The 27,300-nt window shown below is 38.8% G+C and overlaps 1 protein-coding gene across 3 annotated transcripts in view; it reads left to right on the top strand.

Moving 5' to 3' along the window:
- Nucleotides 1–1,655: 1,655 nt before the first annotated feature.
- The window catches only part of ZNF445 (zinc finger protein 445), a 38,941-nt gene continuing 13,296 nt past the window's right edge, over nucleotides 1,656–27,300 (top strand). Inside the window, exon 1 of one of the 3 annotated variants that reach the window (XM_080811835.1) lies at nucleotides 1,656–1,772. The gene's annotated coding sequence lies outside the window, so the exon portion shown is untranslated. The remainder of the gene's footprint in view (nucleotides 1,773–27,300) is intronic. The other 2 variants (XM_080811837.1, XM_080811836.1) reach the window with 2 other exon arrangements.

The raw sequence follows: 27,300 nt of genomic DNA, 5'->3' as shown, positions 1-27,300 counted from the left end.
TGATCAGGAAAATCCTGATCGACTGGTTTAAGATTTCATTTCTGGGAAAGCCGAAACTGTAACTAAGTTCCAGTGTGGTAACATGAGGTGGAAGAAGAAAGGGGGCCAGGGAAGGGTTGACCGCTCTGACACCATCTTGCAACAGCCCCTGTTCGGTGGAGTCCTTAGAAGAGCAGATGTTTCTTGGCATCATGATAAGGATCTTGAGGTGTGCACACCTGAAAAGTTCCCCCTCTCACAATACTGAGCAAAAAGGTCAACCAATCACCAAGCTACCCATACCAACTGATTTTTTTTTTTCCTCCAGTATGGTTTTAAGCTTTAAAAATACCACCTCCCCTGGTCCTCTTCAGTTGGGCACACCAATTGAGTTGGGTTGCCCTTCCTGGTTTGCAAACCTAAATAAAGACTTGTCTCCTTGTCTCCTTTTTCCTTCCTCATAGGCTCACTCCTAACGTTGTGTTTGCATGTGCGTGTGCGTGTGCGTGTGCATGTGCGTGTGCTTGTGTGTGTGTGTGTGTGTGTGTTCCTAGCATAAGAAACTCCATTTTGGGCCTTTGATTGACTTTAACAAGTCAATCAAGATCTTCCTGATTATCATGAGTTAGGTAATCTACCTGATAAAACCCTGGCATCCCCTAGAAGTGAGACACCTAGGAGACGGACTTAGCATAAGTCACGCCATTTTTGTAAAAAAGCGGCCATTTCCTAACACAGTCATGTTATTGCACCCGTGTTATCGCAACCTTGACAGAAAAAGACGCAAAATATTCCTGATACAACAGTCCCAGGAAATGTACCCTACCCTAGATATCTGCTTAACGCAGCTTTTTTGCTTCTATGCTGTGCTTGGCAATTCTTAGAAACTGGCGACAGGATGTGGTTTATGCCTTTATAAGCCTACCCCTGAGCTCATTCGGGGCTGTGAGATTTTGGAGTACAGGAGCCCCCTCGCAGCCGCGGGCTTTTTAATAAACACTCCTCAATTTGGCCTGCTGAATATGGTGTCCATCTGTATAACTCGCTGCTCGGAATATAACATAAGGAAAGTCACATTGCAATAACCAGTCTACTATACAAGTCTAGCCTTGTATAGTGCTTCTAGCTCCTTTCTTTCTGTCTGCTAGACTGGATGCTGCCCAATTGGTGAACTCCTGAATAAAAGCCAAAAGATCTTTAAAATGTACTCAGTTGAACTTTGTTCAGAAGAAAACCCCTGGAAGCCATGGGAAGGTAGAGTTTTTGTGCCCTTGTGGTCGGAAATCAGCAAGTACCCCTAGATACAATGAGTGGCCCCCTTACCAACCCTCCCTTTGGCCAGAACCAGTCAGCTAGGACTTAGTGTTCCCTATTTTGACCGCTAGTTTTGGATCCTATTCTCGGGGGGGGGGGGGGGGGCGCGGGGGTGGGGAGGAGAAGGCCTGGAGGGCAGCGAGGCACACACTTGCAAGGGATGTGGTCAAATTGGGCAAGGCCCGTAGAGCTCTGGAGCCTGACAGGGCACTGGATTGACGAGTGGAAGGCAGGCGCCCGGGGCACGAGGGTCGGGGGGAGTGCTGGGGACCAGCCAGGCGCTCAGAGGCTGGCGGGTATTGCACGGGCGCCAGGGAGAAGCCGAGACGCTGGCCCTCCCGGCTTCCTAGAGAGGCTGCCGAGGACCCGGGCGGCGGCGCGCGTGCGCGCCCCGGGCTGACGGAGAGACGGGCGCGGGGCGACAGGCTGTGGCCCGGTGGTGTGGTCGCAGGACGAGCTGGCGGGGGCCTGGGGAGTCGGTGAGCTGCCGGGCGGGGCGCTGGGGCGTCGGGGCCCGCTGGCTGGTGCAGGGTTCGGGAGGGCGGCGGGGGTGTTTGGCCCCTCCCGGTCTGAGCGTAAGGGGGCGGGAGCCGGCTGAGGTCGGGCCTGGAGGCTGCGCCCGGGGCGGGTGGTTTAGCCGGGAAGCCGGTGCCCGCCTCCGGGAGGCGCGTATCTGGAAGTGCTTTGCAGCCCGGGGCAGAGAGTTGGGAGTAATGGCTTCTGCGCTTTATCCTTCCTCCCAATTACGCGAACAAAGCTACTCATTATGGACAATTAGGTGACGCGGGTGAGTGCCAGAAAAGTAAGAGTAACCGCTGTCCGCGAATAGTTTCGTCTGGATGCTTCCTGACAGTTTAAATTTGTTCATAATTATGCAAATTCATATACGTAAATATATGTTTGTTTATTTATTACGAAATTGGATCATAATTGGATCATACCGTTGCTTTTAAAAAACTTCTTTTAGTATTCTTGTGATATAGTAATGCTGTGATAAGATATGCATATTATTTACCGTAGGCTACAATTAAATTTACCATTTTAACCATTTTAAAGTGTGGCATCATTCAGTGGCATTAAGCACAGTCATACTCTTGCCTCTTGAAAATTCCGGCGGAATGCATTTGTTCACTTGGTGGTCAGAATTGGTGCCAGCATTATGGCATCACTAAGACATATTTCTGACTGTGATGGATAGAAAACATTTTGTTTGCAGTTTATTTTCCTTAGCACACATTGCATTAAGCTGTGTTACATAAAGCGCAACAAGTGACGTTTGTGAAGAAAAATAGCAGTCTTGTTTATTGGGGTGATTGTCTCTTTTCAGAATGAAAAGTGAAGTGTCCGAGAGGGAAGTTTTTATTTTTGTAATATAGGTTTTTTTTACAGATTTTATTTTAATAAAGGGGAATTTTTAAACAGAAGGTACAGCTCTAACTTAAAACTACTGTACTGTCTCTGACTTGCATAGGCCTCCGAAATCAGAGAATGGTCTCCTTCTAGGTTGAAAGTGGTGGCCAGGAAAGAACACCATCCTGTTTCAAACTGTAGTTCAAGAGTAAAAATTTGCAGGGAAATGTCAGCAAGTGGTTTTAGTTGTAATTTAAGGAATGCATTTCAGAGGACTTGGCGTCTGTTTGCACGTGTGTGTATCTCTGGGTGTACTTAGAGTCTGGTGAATAAGGGTGCTGTTACGTGTCATGTTAATGCTGGAGAAAGGCAGACAAATTTTGATTAAAAACCGTAATCCTTCCTGTAGGTCATAATGATCAGAATGTTTTCCTTCCCAGATCTTAAAACTTTTAGCCTCCTTTCTTGTTTTATTGAACTGCATTGCTCTGGACACTGTTCACATACCTGTTAACGTATCTACACTTCATTGGCTGTCTTCCTGTGAGCTCTGGAAGGCCGTATTATTATTATTATTATTATTATTTTTTTGTATCATTCACCACAGAGACCTTAGTGCCTGGGGCATAGTAGTTGCTCAATAGATATTGTTAAGTTAATAAAAGAATGACTGTAAATTGGAGACAAGAATGACAGTATTTGGGGGGCGCCTGGGTGGCTCAGTGGGTTAAAGCCTCTGCCTTCGGCTCAGGTCATGATCCCAGGGTCCTGGGATCGAGCCCCACATTGGGCTCTCTGCTCCGTGGAGAGCCTGCTTCCTCCTCTCTCTCCCTGCCTGCCTCTCTTGCCTACTTGTAATCTGTCTGTCAAATAAATAAATAAAATCTTTAAAAAAAAAAAAAAGAATGACAGTATTTGGTATCTTTGATTGCCAAGTTAATTTTTAAGCTAAGAAAAAAGTAAATCAGAGAAAAACAGTAACACACTTCCTCAATTCAAAAAACTTTTTTCTTTTGAGTAATTGTAGATTTACAGGGGGTTGCAGAAATTGTAGGTTTTGCTTATAATCTTCGCTCAGTTTGCCTAAAGTTAACATCTTGCATAACCACAGAACAGCCATCAAACTTAAGAAATTCACAGTGGCGCAGTACTGTTAATTAAACTGCTGACTTTAATATTCAGAGGTCATCAGCTTCTCACTAGTGACCTTTTTCTGTTCCAGGATCCAGTCTAGAATCCCTCGTTGCATTTAGTAGTCATGTCTCCAAGTTTTCCTTTAGTATGTGACGGTCTCTCCATCTTTCCCTGTTCTTCGTGACCTCGATGCTTTTGAAGTATGTTGTGCTGGTATCTTTAGAATGCTCCTCACTTTGGTTTTGTCAGACATTTTCTCCTGCTTTGATTAGGATGGTGTCGATACGTCTTACTACTGTTGATATTAATTTTGATCTAGTGGTGTCTGCCACGGGTCACCACTGTAAAGATACTGTCTTTCCCTTTGTAACTGGCGGTTATTTGGGAGAAGATACTTTGTGACCTTGCATAACAACATCCTGTTTCTCCTTAAGTTTCACCTACTAATTGGCCTTCCTGGTGGATCTTATTAGTGTAATGGTCTAAAGGTGACTTTCTTTTTTTTTTTTTTTAAATTTTTATTTATTTGACAGACAGAGATCACAAGTAGGCAGAGAGGCAGACAGAGAGAGAGGAGGAAGCAGGCTCCCTGCTGAGCAGAGAGCCTGATGCGGGGCTCGATCCCAGGACCCTGAGATCATGACCCGAGCCGAAGGCAGAGGCTTTCACCCACTGAGCCACCCAGGCGCCCCTAAAGGTGACTTTCATTTCTGTTATTCCCCCTGCGGTTATTAATTGGAATACTTTCTGAGGAAGAGTTGTGCCTTGTTTCCCTTTGTTTTATTTATTCAGTTAGTTATATCAGTGTGTGATGTTGGGTATGTATTCTTTGAGCTCTGATGCAGTGCTGATATTATTTTGTTACTTGAATTATTCTAGCCTTGGCCATTGGGAGCTCTTTGCAGTTGAAGTGCCCACATCCATTTTGGTGTCTTTCCCTGACTTTCTGGCACCACAGAATGCTTGTGTTGTATCTTTCCCTCCCCAGCCCTGAAGACCACCACTTCTCCAGGGAGCCCTAGTTCCATTTACTGGAGAATGGTATGGAGAAACTAAGTTTGGGATGCTAGGTTTGAGTTCATTTCTTAATTGATGGATTTGTTTAACATAACATTCCAGTTATGTACTGGAAGCAGTTTTTCTTGTTTCCTTACCAGTGTATAAAATAAAGCATATGTACCCTTACACTGGTAGGAAAAACACAAGAGTAAGAGACTGCTTAATGAGGATTTTAAAAGAAAACAAAATCACATTGTGTATGAGTTGAAGAAGCAAAAGGATGAAAGGGAGGGAGTAAGGGAGGGAAGGAGGAAGGGAAGAAAGAATGAAAAGAGAAGAAGGAAAAAAAGAATGTCCCTGGAAAATGCCCCGATAATTGCTTGGGATTTTCCCTGTGCTTTACAAAGCCATTTTCACTGTGGGATTGAGACTGGGATTGAGGTATGAAGCTCTGGGAGAAGAGGCCTGATCAGCTCAGGTTTCCTCCTAGGTTTGGGATGAGTGAAGTTTTTCTTCTGTTCTCAAAAGCTAGTTGGGACAAGGAGAAACCCTGAGGTATTAGGATACCTGAATTTAACCTTGCAGGTTCAGCTCACTGGCCTCCCATGTCCTTACTGTGCTCTGGGTCTTTCATCCAGAGTCCAAAAGGCCCTGGGGTCTTCTCCGTGTTCAAGGTTGTAGAAGCTGGCCTAACCCTTTCTTTGGTTGAAGGCTTGGAATCCTTTGCCAAATTCCTTGCGTTGGCCCTCAGTTTCCTGTCTGTCAGTCTTCTCATCACCGCTGTCCAGATACTTCACTGACCTCTTCAGACATTTCTATAACAGCTGCTTCAGAAAAGGTCTGCTTGGAGGCTTAGTTTTGGTGCTTATTGTGCTGTGGGTCTCCATTTCCTGAGATAGGTCATGCCGTTTATATTTCCTGGTGGATGCACATCTCCCCACAGAATCACTGTTCCCCACTTCATACCTGGAAATCAACTGCTGGAGATATTCTGTTTGTATAGATCCAGATGTCTCATCTTACTTCTCAGGCTTATTTCAGGCTTAGTTTGTGGGTGTTCAGAGTCTTGTTGATATCCAGCTCAATTCAGGGTTCTGGTTGAAATAGGGTCCTTTACTCCTCCTCTATCTTTTCTCATCTATACTTACCTTTTCTAATAACAGTTTTATAGTTTTAGCTTGTATCTTTAAGTCTACATGTAATTAATTAATTTATTTAAAATCAATTTAATTAACATTTAGTATATTATTATTTTCAAGGGTAGAATTTAATAATCAGTTGCATATAACATCCAGTGCACATTACATCAAGTGCTTTCCTTAATTCCCATCACCCATTTACACTATCCTCCATCTACCTCCCCTCAAGCAACCCTCAGTTTGTGTCCTATAGTTAAGAATGCTTATGGTTTGCCTCCCTCTCTGATTTTGTCTTACTTTATTTTTCCTTCCCTTCCCTTACATTCATCTGTATTGTTTCTTAAATTGCACATGAGTCTTCTCATGTGGTATTTGTCTTTCCCTGACTGACTTTGCTTAGCATAAAACCCTCTAGGTCCATCCACATCGTTGGCAGATGGCAAGATTTCATTCTTTTTGATGGCTGAGTAATAATCCATTATATTTATACTACCTCTTCTGTATCCATTCATCAGTTCTTTGATAGGTCTGCAGTTAATTTTGAGTTAATTTTTATATATTGCATTATTTAGGGATCCAACTTCATTCCTATTTATGTAAACTTAACAGTTATCCCAGCACCATTTGTGGAAAAAACTATTCTTTCCCCCTTAAGTGGTCTTGGCATCCTTGTCAAAAATAAATTGAACATAGATATATGGGTTTATTTTGGGACTCTTAATTCTATTTAATTGATCTCTGTGTCTGCCCTTATACCCACAGCACTCTTTCTTGATGACTACTGCTTTATTAATTAAGTTTTGAAATTAAGAGTGTGTCTTCCAGTTTATTCTTTTTCAAGATCTTGTTGGCTATGCTGGGCCTCTTCTGTTTCCATATGTTAGGATTAGTTTTTCAATTTCTGTAAAGAAGCCAGACGGGATTTTAATAGGGTTTGTATTGAATCTTCATATAATTTGGGAGTACTGTCATTTGACAATATTTTGTTTTCTGATCCCTGGACAGAGGGTCTTTCCATTTACTTAAATCCTTAATTTCTTCTAGCAATGTAGTTTTCAGGGTATAAGTTTTGTTTTTCCTTCAAAAATTCTTTTGTAAGTATTTTATTTTTCATGTGATTATAAATATAAGTATATATTATTTCTTAATTTTATATTTGATTTGTTCATTTCTGCTATAGAAATACCATTAATTTTTGCAAACTGATCTTATATCCTCCAATCTTGCTGAACTCTTTTATTAGTTCTAATAGCTTTTAATGGAGTACTTTTGATTTCCTATATACGTATCATGTCATTTGCAAATAGAAATATTTCCATTTCTTCTTTTCCTTTCCCATATGGGTTCTCTTTTCAAAGATTAATTCCACTATAATTAACATACACTGTTATATTAACTTCAGGTGTACAGTACAGTCAGTGAACAGTTCTGTACATTACTTAGTGCTCATCAGGATAAGTGTACACTTAATCCCCTTCACCTGTTTTACTCTTCCCTCCACCCATCTCTCCTCTGGTAACCATCAGTTTTCTATTTAAGAGTGTGGTTTCTTGGTCTCTTTTTCTCTTTACTCATTTGTTTTTTATTTCCTGAAATTCCACATGAGTGAAATCATGTGATATTTGTCTCTTTCTGACTGATTTATTTCACTTAACATTATACTCTCTAGACCCATCCATGTTATTGCAAATGAGAGTAATATTTTACTGTATATATGTGTGTGTATTTATGTATACACTTACACACACACACACACACACACACACATACATACACATACTCTCCACATCTTTATCCATTCATCTACTTGGATTGCTTCCCCAATTTGGCTATTGTAAGTAACAGTGCAATAAACATAGAGGTGCACATATTTCTTTGAATTAGTGTTTTTGTATTCTTTGGATAAATATCCAGTAGTGGAATTAACTATATTGTATGGTAATTCTATTTTTAATCTTTTGAGAAACCTCCAAACTGTTTTCCAGAGTGGCTGCACCAGATTGCATTCCTACCAACAGTACATGAGGGTACGTTTTTCTCCATATCCTGGCTAACAGTTGTTATTTCTTGTGTTTTTTATTTTAGCCATTCTGACAGATGTGAGGTAATATCTCCTGTGGTAATGATTTGCATTTCCCTGAAGATAAGTTATGTTGAGCGTCTTTTCATGTCTGTTGGCCATCTGGATATCTTTTTCAGAAAAATGTCTGTTCATGCCTTCTGCCCATTTTCAAGTTGGATTATTTTCTTTTCTTTTGGTATTGAGTTTTATTAGTTCTTCATATATTTTGGATACTAACGCTTTATCAGATATGTCATTTGCAAATATCTTTTCCCGTTCAATAGGTTTCTTTTAGTTTTGTTGATTTTTTCCTTTGCTGTGCAGAAACCTTTTATTTGATGTAGTACCAACAGTTTATTTTTGCTTTTGTTCCCCTTGCCTCAGAAGACCCCTGTGGAAAAATGTTGCTACAGCCAATTTCAGAGAATTATCCCCTGTGCTGTCTCATGGGATTTTTGTTTCAGGTCTCACATTTAGGCGTTCAATCCACTTTGAGTTTATTTTTGTATATAATGTAAGAAAGTGGTCCAGTTTCAGTCTTTTGCGTGTGGCTCTCACACTTTTCCCAGCACCATTTGTTGGAGAAACTACTTCCTATTACATATTCTTGCCTCCTTTGTCAAAGATCAATTGACCATATAATCATGGGGTTATTTCTAGGTTTTCTGTTCTGCTCCATTGGTCTGTTTGCTTTATGTGTGATTACCAACTATTATGATTACTACAGTTTTGTAGTATAACTTGAAATCTGGGATTCTGATGCCTTCAGTGTGTTCTTTTTCAAGGTTGCTTTGGATATTTAGGGTCTTTTGTGGTTCTGTACCAATTTTAGGATTGTTCTGGTTCTGCGAAAAATGCTTTTGTATTTTGGTAAGAACTATATTAAGTATGTAGATTACTTGGGGTAATATCCACATTTTAATAAAATTTGTTCTCCCAATCCATGAGCATGGAATATCTTTCCAATTGTTTTATCTTCAGTTTCTTTCATTGGTGTTTTATAGTTTTCAGAGTACAGGTCTTTCATCTCTCTGGTTAAGTTTATTCCTAGATATGTTGTTATATTTGGTGCAATTGTGAATAAGATTAATGGGATTCTTTCCTTTTTTTTTTTTTTTAAGATTTATTTATGTTAGAGGGAGAGAGAGAGCACGCAAATGGGAAGAGCAAAGGTAGAGAAAGAGAGATTTCAGGCAGACTCCATGCTGATTGGGGAGCCCCATGTAGGGCTAGATCTTACGACCCGACCTGAATCCAAGAGTTGGATGCCCAACCGATTGTGCCATCCAGGCAACCTGACGTTGTTTTCTTAATTTCTCTTTCTGTTGCTTCATTATTAGTGTATAGAAATGCAGTGGATTTTTCTGTATAGTGGTCTTGTGTCCTGCAACCTTACTGAATTCATCTATTAGTTCTGGTAGTTTTTTTGTTTTTTTTAAATGGGGTCTTTAGGTAGTTTTTTTATATATAGTATCATGTCATTCACAAATAGTGAAAATTTTACTTCATTCTTACTGATTTGGATTCTTTTTTCTTTTTTCTTTTTATTATTATTATTATTATTATTTCTTTTTTTTTGTCTGATTACTTTGGCTAGGATTTGTAGTACTATGTTGAATTAAAGTGGTGAGAGTGGACATCTTTTTCCTGCTCTTAGGTAGAAAGCTTTCAGTTTTTCTCCATTTATGTTAGCTGTGGGTTTTTCATATATGACCTTTATTATGTTGAGGTGTGTTCCCTTTACACCTACTTTGTTGTGGTTTGTTTTGTTTTGTTTTTTTCTGAATGGAGGTTATACTTTGCCACTTACTTTTTCTGCATCTTTTGAAATGATCATATGGTTTTTGTTTTTTCTCTTGTTGATGTGATGTATCACACTGATTTGTGACTATTGAATCACACTTGAATAAATTCCACTTGTTCATGGTGAGTGATTATTTTAATAAGTTGTTGGAATTAGTTTGCTAATATTTTATTGAGGACTTGTGTATCCATGTTCATCAGGGATACTGGCCTGTAGTTCTCTTTTTTAATGGTGTATTTATTTCGTTTTGGTATCAGGGTAATGCTGGTCTCATAGAATGAATTTGGAAACTTTCCTTCCTTTTCCATTTTTTGGGAATAGTCTGAAAAGAATAGATATGAACTCTTCTCTAAGTGTTGGTAGAATTCCCCCTTTGAAGTCATCTGGTCCTGGACTTTTGTTTGTTGGGAGTTTTTTAATTACCGAACAATTTCATTTCTGGTAATTTGTCTGCTTAAATTTTCTATTTCTTCCTGATTCAGTTTTGAGAGGTTATATATTTCTAGAAAATTATCCATTTCTCTATGTTGTTCAATTTGTTGGGATATAATTTTTGTTTTATAAACCTTTGTATTTTTGTGGTGGTGTTTCTCCTCTTTCATTTCTGTGTTTGTTTGAGTCCTCTCTCACAGTGAGTCTGACAAAAGGTTTATCAATTTTGTTGATCTTTTCAAAGAATGAGATCTCTGTTTTATTGATCCGTTCTGTTTCTTTCCTTCTTCCTTCCTTCTTTTGGATTTTCTTTAATCTTTATTTTTTTAGCTCCTTTAAGTGTAAGGTTAATTTTTTGGTCTGAGATTTTTCTCTGTTGTTGAGGTGGGCTTGTATCACTATTAACTTCCCTCTTAGAAAAGCTTTTGCTGCATCCCAAAGATTCTGGACCATTGTGTTTTCATTTCCATTTTCCTCCATGTATTTTTTTTATTTCTTTTTTGATTTCTTGGTTAATCTGTTAATTATTTATTCACATGTTATTTCCATGTATTTGTGTTCTTTTCAGTTTTTCTTGTATATAATTTCTAGTTTCATAGCATTATGGTCAGAAAAGTTACATGGTATAACTTGGATCTTTTGGAATTTGTTGAAACTTGTTTTGTGGCCTAACATTTGATCTGTTCTGGAGGATGTTCCATGTGTACCTGGAAAGAATGCATAATCTGCTGTTTTAGGTTGGAATATTCTGAATATATCTTGAGATCCATGTGGTCTGGTGTGTCATTCATATCCATTGTTTACTTGTTGGTTTTCTTTTTGGATGCTCTATTGATGTGTGTTGCTAAAGTTCTTTAATATTGTACAACTGTAGATTTTCTCTATTATGGTTATTATTACCTCCTTTATGTATTTATGTTTTCCCGTATTGGCTACATAAATATTTACAGTTGCTGTATTTTCTTGTTAGATTGTTCCCTTTATAATTATGTAGTGTCCTTCTTTGTCTACTGTTAGTATTTGTTTTAAAGTCAGTTTTGTCTTGTCTGATAAAAGTATTGCTACCTCGGTTTTCTTTTCACTTCCATTTGCATAAGTGCTTCTCCGTTCCTTCACTTTGAATCTGCCTGTGTCTTTAGAGCTGAAATGAATGTGTGGAAGGCAGCATATAGATGGGTCTTGGGTTTTTGTCTATTCCATCACCCAGTTTCTTTTGATTAGAGCATTTAGTCCATTTACAGTCCAAGTAATTATTGATAGGTATGTATTTATTGCCATTTTGTTACTTGTTTTATGTTTGTTTTTGCAGGTCTTCTGTTCCTTTCTTCTTTTGCTCTCCCTTCTCTCTTGGGTCTGCTGGCTTTCTTTAGTGATATTCTTGGATTTCTTTCTGTTTATTTTTTGCATACTTGTTACCAGGTTTGATGTGTGGTTACCGTTAGGTTCATATATAACATCCTATATATAGCACTCTACATTAAGTTGATAGTTGCTTAAGTTTGAACCCATTCTAAAAGCACTAAATTTTTGTTCTTCTCCCACCCATGTTTTAGGTGTATGATGTCATACTTAATATCCTTATGTTTTGTGAATTTCTTGCCTAAATGTTATATGTATACTTAATTTACTTCATTTTGCTTCCTACTCTTCTTACTCCTCTTTATGGTCTTTCCTTTCTGCTCAGAAAGTCCCATTTAATACATCTTGTAAGTTTGGTTTAGTGGTGATAGATTCCTTTAAACTTTTTTTGACCAGGAAACTCTGTCTCACCTATTTTTAATAATAGCCTTCCTGGATAGACTATTCTTTGGCTGCAGAGTTTTTCCTTTCAGCACTTTGAATATATGATATCACTCCCTTCTGGTCTTCAGGGTTTTTCCTGAAAAATCCACTGATAACCTTATAGAGTTTCCCTTATGTGTTTTCTTCTCTTCTGCTGCTTTTAAAACTCTCTTTATCACTAGTTTTTGCCATTTTAGTTATTACATGTCTTGTTGTGGACCTCCTTTGTTAATTTTTGGGGGGCTCTCTTTACCTCCTGGATCTGGATTTTTGTTTTCTCTTTCCTTTCCCAGATTTGGGAAGTTTTCAGCTATTATTTTTTCAAATGCATGTTCTGCTCCCTTTTCTCTCTCTTCTCATTCTGGGATCCCTACCATGCAAATACTACTATGCTTGAAGGTGTCACTAAGTTTCCTTAACCCATTTTCTTATTTATTTATTTATTGTTGATTTTTTTAAAAGATATCCTGTATTTATTTGAGAGAGAGGAAGGGAGGGAGGGAGGGAGAGGGAGAAGCAGACTCCCTGATGAGCAGGGAGCTCTGAGAATCATGACCTGAGCTGAAGGCAGATGCTTAACCAACTGAGCTACCCAGGTACCCCTATTTTTTCCTCAATTTTTTATTTAAATTCTAGTTATTTAACATATAATCTAATAGTATTTTCAGAAGTCAAATATAATAATTCATCACTTCCATATAACCCCCAGAGCTCGACACACCAGGTGCCTTCCTTAATACCCATCACTGATCTAACCCAATCCACCGCTCACCTCCCTCTGTCACCCCTCAGTTTGTTCTCTATGAGTCTCATGGTTTATTCCCTCCCTCTTTTCTTTCTCCTTCCCATATGTTTATCTGTTTTGTTTCTTAAATTCTGCATATGAGTGAAATTTTATGGTATTTGTCCTTCTCTGGTTGACTTATTTTGCTTACCATAAGGCACTCTAGCTCTATCCATTTCATTGCAAATGGCAAGATTTTATTCATTTTGATGGCTGAGTAATCCATTGTATGTATATACCACATCTTTATCCCTTCATCAGTCAGTGGATATTTGGGCTCTTTCCATGCTTGGCTATTGTTGATAATACTGGAACATTGGGCTACATGTACCCTTTTGAATCTGCACTTTGTATCCTTTGGGTAAATACCTAGCAATGCAATTGCTGGATTGTAAAGTAGTTCTATTTTTAACTTTTTGGGGGAATATCCATACTGTTTTCCACAGTGGCTACACCAATTTGCATTCCCACCAGCAGTGCACGGGGGTTCCCCTTTCTCCACATCCTCAGCTACACTTGCTCTTTCTTGTGTTACTAATTTAGCCATTCTGACAGGTGTGAGGTGATATATTATCACGCTTTTGATTTTTATTTCCCTGATGCCAAGTGATTCCAAGTGATGTTGAGCATCTGTTTATGTGCCTGTTGGCTATCAAAGAAGCTATCTTCTTTGGAGAAGTGTCTGTTCCTGTCTTTTGCCCATTTTTTGTGGGGTTTTTTTTGGGGGGGGATTCTTTGGTTTTTTTGGTGTTGAGTTTGGTAAGTTCTTTATAGCCTTTTATGTGATATGTCATTTGCAAATATCTTCTCCTATCCCATAGGTTGCCTTTTAGTTATATCAGGTGTTTCATTTGCTGTGCAAAGTTTTTTATCTTGAATTCCTGGTAGTTCATTTTTTTTTTTAAGATTTTATTTATTTATTTGAGAGAGAGAGATCACAAGTAGGCAGAGAGGCAGGCAGAGAGAGAGGGAGGAAGCAGTCTCCCTGCTGAGCAGAGAGCCCGATGCGGGGCTCGATCCCAGGACCCTGAGATCATGACCCGAGCTGAATGCAGAGGCTTTAACCCACTGAGCCATCCAGGCGCCCCCTAGGTAGTTCATTTTTGCCTTTATTTCCCTTGTCTTTGGAGACATGTCTAGCAAGAAGTTACTATGACTGAGATCAAAGAGTTAGCTGTGTGGTTCTTTTCTAGGACTTTGATGGATTCCTGTCTCACATTGAGGTTTTCCACCCCTTTTGAATTTATTTGTGTGTATAGTATAAAGAAGTGGTCCAGTTTCATTCTTCTGCATATTGCTGTCCGGTTTTCTCAACACCATTTGTTGAAGACAGTGCCTTTTTTTTCCACTCAAAATTCTTTCCTTTCCTTTTTTTTTTTTTTTGAGATTTTATTTATTTGACAGAGATCACAAGGAGGCAGAGAGGCAGGCAGAGAAGGTGGGGGAGGCAGGCTCCCCACTGAGCAGAGATCCTGATGCAGGGCTCGATCCCAGGACCCTGGGATCATGACCTGAGCCGAAGACAGAGGCTTTAACCCACTGAGCCACCCAGGTGCCCCAGTTCTTTCCTTCTTTGTCAAGGTCAGTTGACCACAGAATTATGGGTCCATTTCTGCGTTTTCTGTTTTGTTCCATTGATCTATATGTCTGTTTTTGTGCCGGTGCCATACTGTCTTGATGATCACAGCTATGAATATAGCTCAAAATCTGGAGTCATGATGCTTCCTGCTTTGTCTTTCTTTTTCGGTATTGCTTTTGGCTGTTTGGGGATTTTTGTCATCCCATACAAATTTAGAAATGCTTGTTCTGGCTCTTTGAAAACTGCTGGTGGTATTTTTTAAATTTATTTAAATACAATTTAGTTAATTTATAATGTATCACCAGCTTCAAATTTAGTGAGTCATCGGTTGCATATAACACCCAGTGCTCATCACATCAAGTACCCTCCATAATGCCTATCCCCAAATTACCACATCCTCCTACCCACCTTCCCTTCAGCAATCCTCAGTATTTGCTAGAATAGATAGAATAGATAAGAATCTCTTATGATTTGCCTCCTTCTCTGTTTTCATCTTATTTTATTTTTCCTCCCCTTCCCTTATGTTCATCTGTTTTGTTTCTTAAATTCCACATGGGTGAAAGCATATGGCATTTGTCTTTCTCTGACTAACTTATTTCACCTAGCATAATACTCTCTAATTCCATCCATGTTATTGTAAATGGCACAATTTCTGATTTTGATGAGTTTGTTATAGATTTTGGACACTGTCTGATAAGACATTTGCAAATATCTTCTCCCATCCCATAGGTTGCCTTTCAGTTTTGTCAACCATTTCCTTTGTGCAAAAGCTTTTTTTTTTTTTTAAGATTTTATTTATTTGACAGACAGTGATGACAAGTAGGCAGAGAGGCAGGCAGAGAGAGAGGGGGGAAGCAGGCTCCTCACTGAGCAGAGAGCCTGATGCAGGGCTTGATCCCAGGACCCTGGGATCATGATCTGAGCCAAAGGCAGAGGCTTTAACTCACTGAGCCACCCAGGCGCCCCGTGCAAAAGCTTTCTATGCTGATGAAGCCCTATTAGTTCATATTTGCTTTTGTTTCCCTTGCCTTTATAGATGTGTCTTGCAAGAAGTAGCTGCAGTTCAGGTTGAAGAGGTTACTGCCTTTGTTGTCCTCTAGAATTCTGATGGATTCTTGTCTCACACTGAGGTCTTTTCATCCGTTTTGAGTTTATCTTTGTGAATGGTATAAGGGAATGGTCCAGTTTCATTCTCCTGGGTGTGGCTATCTGGTGTTCTCAGCACCATTTATTGAAGTGACTATCTTTTTTTCTATTAGATACTCTTTCCTGTTCTGTGGAAGTTTAGCTAACCATAGTGTTGAGGGTCCATTTCTGGGTTCCTTACTCTGTTCCATTGACCTTTGTATCTCTTTTTGTGCCAGTTCCATACTGTTTTGATGATATAGCTTTGTAATAGAGCTTAAGTCTGGAATTATTATGCCTCCACATTTGGTTTTCTTTTTCAACATTCTTTTGGCCATTCAGGATCTTTTATGGTTCCATACAAATTTTAGGACTGTTAGTTCTAACTCTGTGAAAAATGCTTACAGTATTTTGATAGGGAATGAATTGAATGTGTAGATTACTCTGGGTAGCATAGAGGTTTTAACAATATTTGTTCTTCCAGTCGATGAGCATGGAACGGTTTTCCATTTCTTTGTGTCGTCTTCAATTTCTTTTATAAGTGTTCTGTAGTTTCCAGAGTACAGATCCTTTACCTCTTTGGTTAGGCTTATTCCTAGGTATCTTACTTTTTTTTTATACAATTGTAAATGGGATTGATTCTTGATTTCTCTTTTTCCTGACTTATTGTTAGTGTACAGAAATGTAACTGACGTCTATGCATTGATTTTATATCCTGGGACTTTGCTGAATTCTAGCAATTTTTGGTGATGTCTTTTGGGTTTTCAACATAGAGTATCATGTCCTCCAAGAAGATTGAAAGTTTGACTGCTTCTTTGCCAATTTGGATGACTTTTATTTCTTTTTGTTGTCTGGTTGCTGATGCTAGGACTTCCAGTACTATGTTGAACAGTGGTGACAGTGGACATCTATTTATCTTCCTGACCTAAGGGGGAAAGCTCTCAGTTTTTCCCTGTTGAGCATGATATTCTCTGTGGGTCTTTTGATAAATAGCTTTTATGATACTGAGGTATGTTCTCTCCATCCCTGCCCAGCAGAGAGGTTTTTTGTTTTTGTTGTGTTTGTGGGTTTTTTTTTTTTTTCCAGAGAGGTTTTATCAAGAAAGGATGCTGAATTTTGTCATCCCTGCCCAGCAGAGAGGTTTTTTGTTTTTGTTGTGTTTGTGTTTTTTTTTTTCAGAGAGGTTTTATCAAGAAAGGATGCTGAATTTTGTCAGATGCTCTTTCTACATCTGTTGAGAGGATCATATGGTTCTTGTCCTTTCTTTTATTAATGTGATGTATCACATTGACTTATGGATGGTGAACCACTCCTGCAGCCCAGGATTTAATCCCTCTTTCTTTTAATGAATAATCCTTTATGTGTCCTGTTGGATCCTATTAGCAGTATCTTGGTGAGATTTATTGCATCCTTGTTCGTCAGGGATCTTGGTCTGTAATTCTCCTTTTTGGTAGCGTCATTGTCTGGTTTTGAGATCAAGCTAATGCTGGATTCATACAACAAGTTTAGAAGTTTTCATTCCATTTGTTTGTTTGTTTTTTAAGATTTATGTATGTTTGCGAGAGAGACACAGAGAGGGAGCAAGCACAGACTGGGGGAGGGGCAGAGGGAGAAGCAGACTACCCGCTGAACAGAGAGCCTGATGTGGGACTCAATCCCAGGACCCTGGGATCATGACCTGAGCTGAAGGCAGATGCTTAACCAACTGAGCCACCAAGGTACCCTTCCATTTCTTTTTCTTTTTCTTTTTCTTTTTTTTTTAAGAACATTTTCAGGAGTATAGGTATTGATTCTTCTTTAAATGCTTAATAGTGGGGCACCTGGGTGGCTCAGTCGTTAAGCGGCTGCCTTCGTCTCAGATCATGATCCGAGGTCCTGGGATCAAGCCCTGCATCAGGCTTCCTTCTCAGTGGGAAGCCTGCTTCTCCCTCTCCCACTGCTCCTGCTTGTGCTCCCTCTCTTGCTGTCTCTTTCTCTCAAATAAATAAAATCTTAAATAAAAATAAATAAACGTTTGGTAGAATTCCACTGTGAGGCCGTGTGGCCATGGACTCTAGTTTGTTGGGAGATTTTTGATTACTGCTTTAATTTCTTTGCTGGCTATGCATCTGTTCACCTTTTCTATTTCTTCTTGTTTCAGTTTTGGTAATTTATGTTTCTAGGAATACATTCATTTTTTTAGATTGTCTAGCTTATTGACATATAATTTTTTATAATATTCTCATAACTCTTTGTATTTCTTCATTGTTGGCTGTGATTTCTCCTCATTCTTCATAGTTTTATTTATGTGGGTATTTTCTCTTTTCTTTTTGATATGTCTGGCTGGGGGTTATCAGTTTTATTAATTCTTTAAAAGAACCAGCTCCTAGTTTCGGTTATCTTTTCTATTGCTCGTTTGGTTTCTGCTCTAATCTTTATTATTTCTCTTCTCCTACTGTACTTAGACTTTTCTTTTTCCAGTTCCTTTCAGTATAAGGTTAGGTTGTGTGTTTTAGAGTTTTCTTGCTTCTTGAGGAAGGCCTGTATTGCCATATGAGTTCTCTCTAGGACCATCTATGCTGCATTCCAAAGGTTCTGAACTGTCATGTTTTCATTCTCATTTGTTTCCATGTATTTTTTAAATTCTCCTTTAATTTCTGGATTGATTCATTCATTCTGTAGTAGTTTGCTCTTTAGCCTCCATGTATTTGTGTTCTTTCCAAGTTTTTCCTTGTAGTTGACTTCAAGTTTTAAAGCAGTGTAGTCTGAAAATATGTTTTGTACCAGTTGAGACCTGATTTGTGACCCACTGTGTGATCTGTTCTGGAGAATGTTCCATATGTTCTCAGGAAGAATGTGTATTCTGCTGCTTTAGAATGAAATGCTCTGATTATATCTGTGAAGTCCATCTGGTCCAGTGTGTCAAAGCCTTGTTTCCTTGTTGATCTTCTGCTTAGATGAGCTGTCCATTGATGTGAATAGGGTTGTTAATGTTCCCTATTATTATCAATGTGTTTCTTTAATTTTGTTATTTATTGATTTGTGTATTTGGCTGCTTCCATGTTAGGTGCATAAATATTTAACAACTGTTGGATATTCTTGTTTGATATACTCCTGTATTATTGCATAGTATCCTCCTTCATCTCTTTTACAGTCTTTGGTAAAATCTCGTTTGTCTGATGTAAGGATGGCTACACCAGCTTTCTTTTGATGTCCATTGGCATGGTAAATGGTTCTCCATCCCCTCACTTTCAATCTGGAGGTGTCTCTGAGTCTAAAATCAGTCTTTTATAAACAACATATCCATGGGTCTTGTTTTTTCTATCCATTCTGATACCCTAGGTCTTTTGATTGGAGCATTTAGTCCTTTTAATTCAGAGTAGTTATTGAAAGATGTGGACACTAGTATATACATGTTACAATTAAGTATTTTCTTTATATACAAGTAAGTTTGCTTTTATTAAAAACTTTAAAAAAGAAAAAAAAAAGATGTGAATTTAGTGCCATTGTTTCCTTGTAAAGTCAGTGTTCTTAGATTGCTTCTGTTCCTTTCTTGTCTTTTTTACTTTTGCGCTCTCTCTGCTCCAAGAACCCCCTTCAGTATTTCTTGTAGGGCTCTTTTAGTGTTCACAAATTCCTTTAGTTTTTGTTTGTCCTAGAAACTCTTTATCTCTCCTTCTATTCTGAATGATAGCTTGTTGGATAAAGAATTCTTGATCACATATTTTTCCAGTTTAGCACATTGAATATATCATGCCAGTCCTTTCTGGCCTGCTAGTTCTCCATGGACAGCTCTGCTGCCAACCTTATGTTTCTACCCTTGTTGGTTAAGGACTTCGCCCCTCCCCCCCAACCAAGCTGCTTTCGGGATTTTCTCTTTATCTCTGAAATTTGCAAGCTTCACTATTAGTTCTCAAGATGTTGACCTGTTTTTATTGATTTCAAGGGGCCATTCTCTGTGTCTCCTGGACTTAAATGCCTGTTTCTTTCCCCAATTTAGGGAAGTTCTCAGCTCCAATTTGTTCAAATAAACCTTCTGCCCTTCTCTCCCTCTCTTCATCTTCTGGGGCCCCTATTAATCCAGATATTATTCCAGATTTGGAATCACTGAGTCTTCTGAGTTTTCCTTCATTAGCTAATAGTTTTCTTTCTCTTTTCTTTTCAGCTTCCTCATTTTCCTTCATTTTCTCTTCTGTATCACTGATTCACTTTTCTACCTTGTTCATTTTCATTTGTATAGCCTTCACTTGGAAGTGCATCTCGATAATAGCATTTTTAGTTTTGACCTAGTTTTTATTTCTTTTATTTTTACAGTATGGGATTCTCTGTTGTCTTCTGCTTTTTCCAAGCCCAGCTAGTATCTTTATAATTGTTTTAAATTTTAGTTCAGTCATCTTACTTATATCAATAGTGATTATATCCCTGGCTGTGTGTACTACCTCCTGTTCTTTCTTTTGGAGTGAATTTCTCTAGCTCTTCATTTTGTTCAGAAAAGAATAGAAGAAAGGAAAAGAGAAAAGAACAAAAACAACAACAAAAAGAGGGAAAAACAAACAAGAAAAACCATACCAAAACAAAACAAAAAAAATACCAAAAAACAAAAAACAAAACTGAAAATTAGATCCTGGGTGTGTTTTGGCCTGCTTGTTTCCAAAAGCAATCCAAATTCAGTTTGCAAAATAAGAAAGCAAAGAAAACATGTATATTTATATATACAGTGAATGGAAATAACTAAAAATATATATACATTATATATATATATAAATTACAATTAGAAAAGGATAAAGAATTGAAATAATAACTAAAAAATTAATACTGAAAGGTTAAAGTGTTAAAAAAAAAAAAAAGAATGCTATAAACTGTTTCCCCAAAAGATGAAGCTTTGCAGTTCTTTGATCCATAAACTTGGTGTGAGCCAGTTGTTCCTGCTGGTCTTCTCGGGGAGGGGCATGCTGCACTGATTCTCAGGTGGGCTTGTCCTATTGCAAATGTGTCTTCGTTGGGCAGAGCCAGGGCTCAGTGTCACTGGCTCTAGATTGCACTATGTGGTGCTATTTTGCTCCCTGAAGGCTTTCAACACTGGCGGGTGGGATGAATATAGAGGCCCTCCTCTCTCCCACCCCTCACTCTTCAGCCCTCGCAGAAAAGCAGTCAATCACTTTTGTCCCCCTATTTTCATCAAAACTCTGTTCACCCGACCTGTGACCAACTGCTTTTATCTCAGGCACATGACTGAGTTTCAAAACTACAAATTTTGCAGATTCCAGTGGTGCAGACCTGTTCCATTCCTTCTGGGTGTTGGTGGGGGATCTCCCTATGCTTCTGCCTTTTGCTTGACCCCTTCCAGAAAAGGAGTCACACAATCATGTGTCAGTTTGCAGTTCATGGCAACATAGAGCAGAAAGCCAGCACCTAGGCTCACTCTTCTCAGTGGGCTTCCCTGCTCCTATGCCTGGGAACTCTGCCACACTGAAGCACTGCCCATTCTTCTTGCAACCCCAGGAATCCTGATACTACACTGTCACACCTGGAATTCCACCTGGCTTGCCACCTGAGCACTTTTAAGCCAGGAATGTACCCCACTGCAACAGACACTGGAAAGTTCTGATTTTTCACTCCATTTCTTATACTTTTCAGTAGCCTCCTTAAGCCAGCTCCCTCCCCTCCATCTTATTCTCAGATATATCACCCTGGATTCAGGTCTCCACAGCTCCTACCTTTCAAAAAAGTGGTCACTTTTGTACTTGCAAAATTGCAGCATTTCTTTTCTCTAATCCCGGGTTGATTTATCAGGTGTTCAGAGTGATTTGAATCTGTATTTATAGATTTGAATCTATATCTAGCTATAGTCAAGGGACCAAACTTAGGGTCCCCTACTCCTCTACCATCTCAACTTCTCCTCCACTAGTGGTATTTTGATAGGGATTGCATTGATAGGGATTTTCCAATCCATGAGCATGGAATGTTTTCCATTTCTTTGTGTCCTCATCTGTTCATTTCATAAAGTTTTTGTAGTTTTAAGAGTATAGATCTTATACCTCAGTGGTTAGGTGTATTCCTAAGTATCTTGTTGCTTTTGGTGCAGTCTTAAATGGGGTCAATTCCTTGATTTCTTTTTCTTCCACCTCATTATTGGAATATAGAAATGGAACAGATTTTTGTATTTTGATTTTATGTGCTGTGACTCTACTGAATTCATGAATTAGTTCTAGCAATTTTTTGGTGGAGTCTTTTGGGTTTTCTACATAGAGTATCATGTTGTCTACAAATATTGAAAGCTTTACTTCTTCCTTGCCAGTTTGGATGCCTTTTCTTTATTTTCTTTGATTGCTGAGGCTGACCTCCAGTACTTTCTTGAATAGTAATGGTGAGAGTGGACATCCCTGGCTTGTTCCTGACTGTAGAGGAAAAGTTCTGTTTTTTCCCCATTGAGGATGATATTAGCCTCTTTCATACATGGCCTTTATGATGTTGAGGCATATTCTACCTATCTCTACTTTCTTGAGAGTTTCTATGAAGGACTGATACTGTATTTTATCAGATTCTTTTTCTGCATCTGTTGAGAGGATCATATGATTCTTGCTCTCTTTTATTAATGTAGTGTATCACATTGATTACTTTGTGACTATCTGACCCACCCCTCTAGCCCAGGAATAAATCCCACTTGATTGTGGTTTATGGTTCATTTAAACTACTGTTGGATTCAGTTAGCTAGTATCTTCTTGAGAATTTTCATATCCATGTTCATAGGGGATATTGGACTGTAATTCCTCTTTTTAGTGAAGTCTTTGTGTGATTTTGGAATCAAGGTAATGCTGGCCTTATAGAGTGAGTTTGGAAATTTTTCTCCCATTTCTGTTTTTTTGGAACAGTTTGAGAAGAATAGGTATTAATTCTTCCTTAAATGTCTGGTACAGTTCTCCTGGGAAGGCTGCTTTTTGGCCCTGTACTTTTGTTTGTTGGGATATTTTTGATTAATGATTCAGTTTCTTTGCTGGCTATGGTCAGATTTTCTGTTTCTTCCTGTTTCAGTTTTGGTAGTTTGTATATGTCTAGGAATGCATCCATTTTTTCTATATTGCCCAGTTTGTTGGCATATAATTTTTTCATAATATTCTCTTATAATTGTTTGTATTTCTGTAGAGTCTTGATTGTGATCTCTCCTCTTTCATTCATGATTTTATCTATTTGGCTCCTTTTTCTTTTCTTTTCTTTTTTTTTTTAAGATTTTATTTATTTATTTATTTGACAGAGATCACAAGTAGGCAGAGAGGCAGGCAGAGAGAGAGGAAGGGAAGCAGGCTCCCCACTGAGCAGAGAACCTGATGTGGGGCTCGATCCCAGGACTCTGGGATCATGACCCGAGCTGAAGGCAGAAGCTTTAACCCACTGAGCCACCCCAGGTGCCTCTCTCTTTTCTTTTTGATAAGTCTGGCTAGGGTGGTTATTGTTGTTATTGTTGTTTTTTAATTTTATTAATTCTTTAAAATAACCAGCTCTTATTTTCATTTCTCTGTTCTACTGGAATTTTGTTTGTTTCTATATTCATTATTTCTTGCTTTCACCTATTTTTTTCTTTAATTTTTTTGTAATCCCATTCATTCTTTAGTAGAATGTTCTTTACTCTCCATTTATTTGTGGTCTTTTTAAATTTTTTCTTATGGTTGTCTTCTATTTCTTCTAGTCTACTCTTCATTCTATCTAGTGTATTTTTGATTTTGGTTATTGAATTCTTCATCTCTGATTGTTCCTCTTTAACATCTTGTATCTCTTCGTTGAGGGTCTTACTGAGGTCCTCCACTCTTCTAAAGTTCAGTGAATATCTTTATGATTATTACTTGAGATTCTCTATTAGGCATATCACTTATCTTCATTTCATTGAGGTCTTTTGCTGATATTTTGTCCTGTACTTTCATTTTGGACATATTCCTGTTTTCTCATTTTGTCTAAGTCTCTGTGTCTGTTTCTATGCATTAGGAAAATCAGCTATGTCTCCTACTCTGGAAAGTAGTGCCCTTTGAAGAAGAGGTCCTGTAGTGCCCTGCACTACAGTGTCCTCTGTTCACCAGAACCTGGAACTTCAGGGGTATTTCTTATGTGTGTTGCATGAACTGTACTATTATGGCTGAGCCGTGTTTACATTCTGCCCATCATCTGCAATGGCTCTCTTTGCCTGTTTTGGTCACAGTTTGGTTTCTGTATTGTTAGTGGGCCAGTCTGTGGCCACCTTGGGCTTGAACTGCACCAGACCAGGTGTTTTCCAGGGCTGCGGTAGCACCAAACTACAGGGCACTCTCCTTATGTTGTTCCCTGAGAAGCTTTAATCAGTAGGTGAGGCCTGCTCTCAGACCAGATTTCTTCCCCCCCAGCCCACTGCTCGGGCCCCAGTAGACTGACACATGTGGTTTACTTCCTCTCTCTGCTGGGCAGGAGTTATTTTGCTTTGGTGCTCATCCCAGTTGGGGCTGCTTACACATAGCTTGTGGCACCACTTTGGATGGAATGCTTCCAAGGGCCTGTTAGAGGGGGCGGGTCACATGAGATTGGTGTGCTGTTAACAAGCTACATGGACCACGTGGGGCTTGATCTCAAGACCCGAGATCATGACCTGAGCCAAAAATTAGGAATGGGAGGATGCTTAATGGACTGAACCACCCAGGCACCACTGACTGACTGCATTCTTTTACTAGCTTTAATACTTTATTAGATGTCCTTGCATTTCTATGTAAACAGTTATATCATTAGAGCTTTTTTATTTTTTTCCTACCCCTACCTTTCACTTGTTTGCTTGACTTCTTATTTTTTTAACACACGTACTTGAATTAATAGTTTGTACCTAATCACTCTCTCTTCACAAATAAATGAACTCTGCAGCCTAAAACTAACATATTATGTTAATTTATACCTCAATTAAGAAATAAAAGATCTCCAAAAAAAAAAAAAATACAAGCTACGTGGAGAGTGTTCTTACTGTGCTGGTTCCAATAGGTGTCCCTGTATATAGGCTGCATGGATTGGGAGGGAAATGATGCCCACCAGCTCTTTTGTTCTTGGAGAAGTTTCCCAAAGATACCTGCCCCTCCAGCACAAGCTCTTGAGATCAGTAAATAAATTTCTTTCTTGTATACCCAGGCGTTTTTCAAATTGCTGCTTCTCTGCTATATCTCAGTGGGGCTGTTTGTTGCACTTTTAAGGTGGGGACAGAATTTCTCATTGCCCTCCCCAGAGCCGATCCTGCTGATTTTTAAAGTTCTAGGTGTTAAGCTCCACTGGTTATAAAAACTTGAAACATGAAGCCCTTCTGGTTGTCACAGCCAGATAGTATGGAGATTCCTCTTCCCTGTGCAGGTTTCCTGTACGTGGGGTGCCTTGTGTAGGGTTTGCTCCTCTCCTCTCTCCGCCCGGATCATCCCTTCTGGCCATGTCTCCTCCGCCCTTCCTGTCCTCTTCAGTGTGACCTCTTCTATACATTTAGCTGTTTAGAGGAGTCTGTTCTGCTGGTCTTCTGATTGCTTTATGGGTTATTTATACTGATGTGGGTGTTATCAGGTATATCTGTGGGACCATGAGTCTAGGATCCTCCTACTCTGCCGTCTTCCCTGGAAGTACCCCCAGCTTTTGTTTTTCCTTCCAGTTTTTTGCCTAACTGCCATGGCTACAACCTCCTGTATAGTGTTAAAAAGAAGAGTTGAAAGTGGATATCCATAATTTGTTCTCAATTTATGGGAAAGCATTTGGTCTTTATTAAACATGATGTTAGCTGTGAGTTTTTGTAGAGGCTTTTTAACACAATTAGAAGTTCCTTTCTATTCCTAGTGATTATTTTTGTCATGAAAAATTTGGGGGCATCTGGGTGGTTCAGTCGGTTAAGCATCTGCCTTCAGCTCAAATCATGACCTCAGGGTCCTGGGATCAAGCCTGGCATCCAAGCTCTCTGTTCAGTGGGGAGTCTGCTTCTCCCTCTACCTGTATGATCTCTCTCGCTCTTGTTCTCTCAAATTAAATAAGTAAATAAATAAGTAATCTTTTAAAAGTATGGGTTTGGTCAATTTTTTCCCTCCTATTGACATGATAATGTGATTTTTGTTTTGTTTTTATTGATATGTTAAAAAATAATCTTGCATTCCTAGGATAAATTTCATTTGGTCATGGGTTATAATTCTTTTATGTGTTATGGCATTTCAGTGTGCTAGTATATTGTTGAGAATTTTCGCATTTGCATACATAAGAGAGAATGGTTTGTCTGATTTTGGTATTAAGGTAATACTGAACTCAATAAAGTAGGAAGTTCTCCCTCTTCATTTGTTTTGAAGAGTTTATGAAGAATCACTATGATTTTTCTTTTAGATTTTATTTATTTGTCAGAGAGGGAGAGAGGGAGCACAAGCAGAGAAGCAGGCTCCCGCTGAGCAGGGAGCCCAGTGTGAGACTCAGTCTCAGGACTCTGGGATCATGACCTGAGCCCAAGGCAGACACTTAACCGACTGAGCCACCCAGGCATCCTAAGTATTATTTTTCTTTAAACCTTGGTACGACTTACCAATAAAGCCATCTGGGTCTTTGCTTTTCTTTATGGGTGTTGTTTTTTGTGTTTTTTTTTTAAGATTTTGTGTGTTTATTTATTTATTTATTTGAAAGTGAGAGAGAGCGTGAGAGGGAAGACAGGTCAGAGGGAGAAGCAGACTCCCTGTGGAGCCGGGAGCCCAACGTGGGTCTCTATCCTGGGACTCCGGGATCATGACCTGAGCCAAAGGCAGTCACTTAACCAACTGAGCCACCCAGGTGCCCTTTATGGGTGGTTTTGACTACTAATTTTATCTCTTTACTTGTTACATGTCTGTTCAGATTTTGTGTTTCTTCTTTAATCAATTTTAGTAGAGTTTGTGTTTTATAACTACTACAACTTTTCATCATTTTCATCAAAAGTATTTAATTTATTGGCAAAAATTATCTTTTTTTTAGATTTTGCTTATTTATTTGACAGACAGAGATCATAAGTAGGCAGAGAGGCAGGCAGAGAGAGAGGAGGGGAAGCAGGCTCCCCACCAAGCAGAGAGCCCGATGCGGGGCTCGATCCCAGGACCCTGGAATCATGACCTGAGCCGAAGGCAGAGGCTTTAACCCACTGAGCCACCCAGGTGCCCCTAAATTGTCTTATTTTTAATTAATATTTTAAAAGTTCCTGTAAAGTCAGTAGTATGTTTCTTCTTTTGTTTCTCATTTATGTAGTTTGAATCTTTTTTCTTCATCAGTTTAGAGGTTTATCAATCTTGTTGATCTTTTCAGTGAACCAATTTTGTTATTTCATTGATTTTCTCTTTTGTTTTTCTAATCTTTGTTTCATTAACTTCCACTATATTCTTTACTGTTTCTTTCCTTCTGCTTGCTTTAGGTTTAGTTTGCTCTACTTTTTCCAGTGTTTTAAGGTAAAAGGTTAGGTTGTTGATTTGAGCTCCTAAGTTTTTTTTAAAACAATATAAGCATTGCAGAATGAAATTCCCTCTAAGCATTCCCTGAATTATTTGGAGGGGTTCTTTGTCACAGGAACCACTGGTATTTTAGTTCTTGATTTTTTTATTCATAACTAATCAAAGGTCTTAACTATGCTTTTTTGATACCAAAAGTTATACTTTAGAGCACTGAAAAAATTCCTAACCTGATGCTGGCTAGTCAGTTCAGTACTTGAAACTGTTTTAAAGTGTTATTTGGAAGTAGAACTTATTATTTTATTATGTTCAGTTAGCCAGTATATATTGCATCATTAGTTTTTGATGTAGTGTTCAGCAATTCATTAGTTGTGTATAACACCCAGTGCTCATTACAACATGTGCCCTCCTT

The sequence above is a fragment of the Martes martes genome, assembly GCF_963455335.1.
Source record: "Martes martes genome assembly, chromosome: 1".
Taxonomy (NCBI): domain Eukaryota; kingdom Metazoa; phylum Chordata; class Mammalia; order Carnivora; family Mustelidae; genus Martes; species Martes martes.
Note: the sequence above shows the minus strand (reverse complement) of the source record. Positions and strands in the feature narration are given on the sequence as shown.